The sequence below is a fragment of the Pteropus vampyrus genome, unplaced genomic scaffold, assembly GCF_000151845.1.
Source record: "Pteropus vampyrus isolate Shadow unplaced genomic scaffold, Pvam_2.0 Scaffold9, whole genome shotgun sequence".
Classification (NCBI taxonomy): domain Eukaryota; kingdom Metazoa; phylum Chordata; class Mammalia; order Chiroptera; family Pteropodidae; genus Pteropus; species Pteropus vampyrus.
Window position 1 is genome coordinate 14786309 of NW_011888790.1, and position 6352 is coordinate 14792660.

Consider the following 6352-nt stretch of genomic DNA (forward strand, 5'->3'; position numbering starts at 1 on the left):
TCATACAAATCACTTTCTTTCTGTCCTCAATGATACCACCTTATATACCACTATATATAAAAGTATACATTTATTATTTTATACATTCTAACTGTACATAATAAATTCATATAAAAAGAATACAGAGAGAGCAGTCAAAAATGAACAGGAAGGTGCTAGAGCTATAAATAAGTCTGTAACTAAGCTGGAAATGAGCCAGATGATGACCAGTCACCAGGAAAAGATTACTTCTGTTAGTGCTTTCATTTTTGGAAATTAGCAAGACCCAGTAAAAAGATTCTTATTAGTGTCTAGAGATCCTGGTCCTTCAACTACCCACAGGCACATATCTTAAAATGCTGCCAGCTGAGACCAGAACCCTAACATCTACACTAGACATAGGTAATTAGTTCATGTGGATTATCAAAAATACTCAACCAGTTGACAACAAAAGTGTTCTTCTAATATTGAGATACCTGAGAATAGTCACTTCCAATGGAGCCTCTTAATCATGTAACCCTAGGTCACTTAAAACAAGGCCAGCTTCCCTACATGCCTGCAAATTATCTCTTTATCCCTTACTTTTCTATACTATGCTTCTATGTCCCTTCTTTCCTCAAGCTCTTGACTATATTTCTGTGTCCACTGTTTCTTCTAGCACCTCACTCCACTATTATTTAGAAAACAAAAACAAAGATGAACTTAGAGTCAGAGGAACCAGGACTGAGAACCAAGTTTGAGCAGTTGTGTGAAATCATCTAAGCTAATTATTCCTTCTATCTCTCAGGTTATTTCTCTGTAAAATGAGAAAACATTGGCTAGGAAATAATTAAAAAGATAAATACATTGCATGAAAAAGTATACAAATAATAAGTGCTGTATATAAAAATATATATTCAATATATTATGTACAAAAATAAAAAATTATATATAAAATATATATTTAGAAAAATATAAATTGTATGTATTGCACTTAAAAAGTCATTAATTTTGTATTTTCATCAGAATATATATAAATCAGCAAAGATAGAAAAATTTAAAAAGAGAGCAACTAGACTATGAAATACTTCCTATTCTTTTAATCATAATAGTAAGAGTACTAAAGATAAGTAAGAAGGGTAGCCAAGAGCACACAAGGAAACCGATCAAGTTGAGTTAAATGTCTTTTGCAAAATTGCAAAGTATACGTTGTCCTGGCAAGACACTAACCCCACTCCTATTTATAGTTATAACATTTTAATAAGAAAAAGCACAACTAAATAGAGCAAGCATTAATTAGAGGTAGAGACACATATGGTCTAAATGATGAAAAAACTGAGGAGGAATGTGAGAAAGATTGTATCACCAAGACTGACGCCATGATGGGGGTGGGAATGACTCATGTATAAATGAATTAACTTGAACCTGTGAATGTGAAAAATTACCTGGATCTATTCCTTCTCTCAATGAATCTAGTCACATCAGTGTGTATTATTTAGGCTAGGCTACAGTAATAAAGAGAATTAACAATAATTTAGTACCTTAAAGAAGACAAATTGTATTTCTATCTCATCTGATAGTCTAAAGTGAGCAGTCCAGGACAAAAGGCCTTGCTGCTCTAGGCGGTCATTCAGAAACTCAGGTTTCTTCCTTCATGTTCTTCCACCATTCCTTATCACCTTGTCTTTATCATGTGATTAAATTCAGGTCAGTGCCCCATGAAGGTTACATCTGGCTGAAAGGCAGAAGGGAGTACGATGGTGCCTACCCAGAACTACCTCCATTAAGTGGTACACATCGCTTCCATTCACCTATTTCTATAGAAAATTTAGTCACCTAACTTAGCTGGGGGGTGGAAAATGGAGTCTGTCTCAATATCAAAGAAACAAAATCATGCTAAATAGCTAAAAATAAAGGTAAATAGAATTAAAGATGTATATCTAAGTTGGACTTTTTTTAATTGTTAGTACTTTTTTCTCACTGACTAAAAGTGGATATAATATAAGAATGTCTACCAATAGGTAATTCATGCAAAAATTCTCAGAATTTCCTAAGAACAGTATAGAGCATATTTAATTCTCTAGAGGAAAATGTGTAATAAAGTATAAATCATCAGCATGTGTTGTTTAGAATATTAAATTGATATAAATTTTGTAATTATTTTATCTTCTCTAATCATGTAAAAATGTAATTTAAAATCTGTTTTACTCAATTCCATATCACTTTAAATTATGTTCTCATTTTAGATTTTGCAATAGCAGTAATCCAAAAGAAAACTTTTCATTTAATAAATTTAGCTCAAGATTATATTTTTTATGGTTACCTAGGTAATAGTTGCCATAGCTCTGAAATACATAATCAGTTTAACAATACATTCATAATTGGTGCTACACTATAGCTTCAGATCATTATTTTAAATACAATCATAAATAAATGTGTTAATCTTTTCATTGTGTATCTATCAATATCAAATATGCCTATTCATTCCATCTCTGTCAATATTTCAAGTGCCAATTTATAATCTATTCTTTAAAATCAAAAATTTTATAAAATTTCATAGTTGTTTTTATGTATGCGTATTGATCTTAAAGCTGTTAACAGCTATACAATTGAATTTCTATAAAAAACAAATGTCAAGTATGGTGTCAGATGGGTCCTATCCTTATCAGAATGATCACTTCATGAGGCATATAAATGTCTAGTAACTATGCCGTACTTCTGAAACTAATATAATATTGTATGTCAACTGTAATAGAAAAATAAATTTTAAAAAAAGAAATGTCAAGTACATTTCTACATTAACATGTACAGAATCTGTAAACTCTCAAAAGATTTTTTATATGATATTCATTTTTACATGTTAGTTCATCTTAATTATTTAACCAATCATTCTCTATCTAAGAAAACCAAAAAAAATGAACTTAATTTACATGTAAAATTCTTAGATCTTTAATTGTTGGGTTGGAATTCATTCTGAAGTATTTAAAAGTTTTGATTGGTGTCACACAGGGAATTAATAATTGCCTCTTTTAAGCTGTTTGGTAATTTTAAATCAAGAAGTAGCACTGCATTCTAAAGTAAGCAAGAGCTTAATGTTGGACTTGTAATCAGATTCCATGGCTGAAACTAGCTGTGTGATTTTGAGAAAATTACCTGAAACTCAGAGCCTCAGTTTTCTCTATAAATGACTTCCACGGGATCATTTTTAGTATTAAATGAGATAATATATGTGGAAACAATCTAATAATTGTACATATGAGCCCAGAGAAATTATTATAACTTAACTACCAATTAATTTTTCCTCTACTGATTTAACTATTGATGCAGAAATATAAATTGGATGATGTTCCAAACAAAAAAATATATACTATAATTTATACTTATATATTTAGCTCTTGGCATCCAAGGTAGAAACTTTTGCATTAGCAAAATTTATCCATTTCTTTTTACACAGTATTCATAAAGAGTTTAGCACTACCTATTTCTAAAATCAGAACAATAGAAATTAACTAGCTTCACCAACTCACTCAACTATATCTCAGATCTCTCATCTATAAGAGAAAAAAAATGTAGTTAAAAGAACACAATGTATAGTGCCTTTTAAAAAATAATCTTGTAAGGGATAAAATGTAAACACACATGCACGCACACAAAAACACACGCACTTTTGCATTACTTCTCTGTTTTCAAACTCCAATTCCCTTTTCCTTAATCTTGTTTCCAAACAAGGCTTTCCCCCCGCTATTGCTATAAAACTGCTCCTTCAAAGTCACCACTAATTTCCATTTTACAATTACCAAAAGTCACCACCCAGTCCTCTTCTTACTTGACTTCTCAGCATCACTTGATATAGTTGATTTCCCCATCCCCACCCCCACCCCCTTTTTTTTTAATACTTGTTTATCAGGACACCACATCTCCTGTTGTTCTTCCTATGAATCTGACTGCTCCTTCTCTGTCTCCTTTTTTACTTCTGCCTCTTTATCTCTTCTTTTGAATTGTGGACTGCATTGGAGCTTAATCAAAGCCACTTCTCTATTTACACTCACTTCCATATGTGATCTCCTTCAATCTCTTTGCTATAAATTTCATTTAGACTCTAATGACTCCTAAATTTAATTTTCACTCTACCCCTCCTCTGATCTTTGTTATACTCTTCTTAAACGGTTTACATGTCAAATAGGAATCTAATACATACAAACCTTAAACTTAAATTAACATATATAAAACAACTTTTCATCTCCTCACTAGGACCACAACCTGTTCCCCACTCCATTCTTCCCTCCATTCACACATTTCCTCAAGCTATAAGCCCAGAAGTCATACTTGACTCTCTCTTTTCCTCATCCCTCACATTCAATCCACCAGAAAGCCAAGTTTTGAATACCTAGCTGAATCCTACCTCTTCTAACACCTACCACCTAGTGCTAACTACAATTCTCCAATGTGACTTACAAAAGCGTAAATCAGGTCATGGCACTCTCCTGTTCAAAACCTTATATTATTTCTATTATATTCAGAAATATTCTAACCATGGCTTTTATGTTTCTCCTACCTCTTTCTGATAACTCTTCACTTCAGCCACACTGGTTTGTTCCTATATTAGAACCATCTCACTTGCTGTTCCCTATCCTAGAATATCCTTACCTCAGATCATCAAATGAATTAAGACTAACTTCCAAGCCCGTACTTAATTATTATCTTATCAATGGCCTTCTTCACTATCCTATTTTAAATAAACTTCCTATATCACTTTCACTTCTTACCCTATTTTTATCTATGAAAAATGTGAACAAAGAAATGCTCCTCTCAGACCTCTCCTCTGTTGCCAGAAATGTAAGTTCTATTAAGGAAGTGACTTTGTCTTTTCAACTGTTGTATTCCCAATGCCTAAAAAGAATCTAGGATAGAGTAGGTGCCCAACAGTTATTTATAACTAAATAAAGAATGGCTTTGAATAAGTGAATTACTTAATGCATAAACATTATAGCATCATTAATAAAACATAAATAAAAAGGGGAAAGATATCAATCCACAATTTTGCCATCCCAATAAATCAAGTTTTTAAATTTTTTTTTACTTTACCTACACCCTTACAAAATTATTTAGTTATATAGTTTTAGTCACAGCATCGTAAATACAATTTTTTATTCTATTGCTTAATTTTAACTTACAAAATTTTTCTAGGTTACTATAGACTGTTCAAATTATACATTTCTAATGGTGTTTAGGTTTTATCAGATACATATACAGCAAGTTACTAAATTGTTGAGGTTTTTTGAATCAAAAATTTTAGTATTAGAGTAACAGCTCAGAAAATTTTCTTTGCATATCTGAATTTTTTTAGTAGGGAACAGAGCTAAATTAGGGTCATTTCAGGAATATTAGGTTGGGAATAAGAAATATATTTTTTTTAATTCTGTGAACTCAGTTTGTTGCAGTTTGTCAAAAATAATGAGATGGATGTTAAAAAAGATTTTCTCATTTTGGAAGGGTGTGGCAGAAAGAATATAAATTAAAGAAAGAATGAACTAAAGAGTTTTGCACAACCTCTAGAATTATCTTTGAATTGTCTTGTATGACCTCTAGCATTATTTTCTATATAAACATGCAGACTTAAAATTATGTTCTTAAACTCTGTGCATACATGCTACAGATGCTAACAAGGTTCATATCAAGGCAATTTGACATGCCTAGTCATTAAAGCAGAGCTTATTTAATTTTAATAGCAAGAGACTTTCTCTCAGTTTAATGATCCAATAATGGTCTCAGAAAATTAAAAATGTAAAATTTATATTTTATCATATTTTGGTAAAAAGTGAGTAAATTGTGATTTGATAAGGTATAATCTAATGATACTTCCTAGTTCTTGATATATACAAGTAGAAGCTTCTTGACATTCAAGGAGTAAGAGCATTGAAGATCCTTGAGTATCTGCCATAGACTATAAGATAAATCACTGGAATTGTTAAACATTGTTTCACAAAAATTCTTAAATACTCACTTGCTATAATGCTCCAATTAATGCCTTGATCTATTCACAACAATGTTTCATAAGGACTTTAGGCTTCCCCTGAAGTACAATTGAAGGTATTATATCAAATGTAATCATGAGCACAAATCATGTATTTTATTGTATTTAGTTAGATTACACTAAGCTGCGGTAATAAATTCCAAAATTTCATGGGTTTAACCCATAAATCAGTGTAGGTCTCCTCCATGTAATCATTCAGGACTAATTTATATCTTATGGTTTTATCATTCTCATCAGCCTTTGCAAGCAGCCAAAACAAGAAGAGAGACGGCATGGAAGAGACCAACCCACTATTGTAAAAGCCTCAGACAAGAACGACACATATTATTTTCATTCACTTATTTAGCCAAATTACTATGC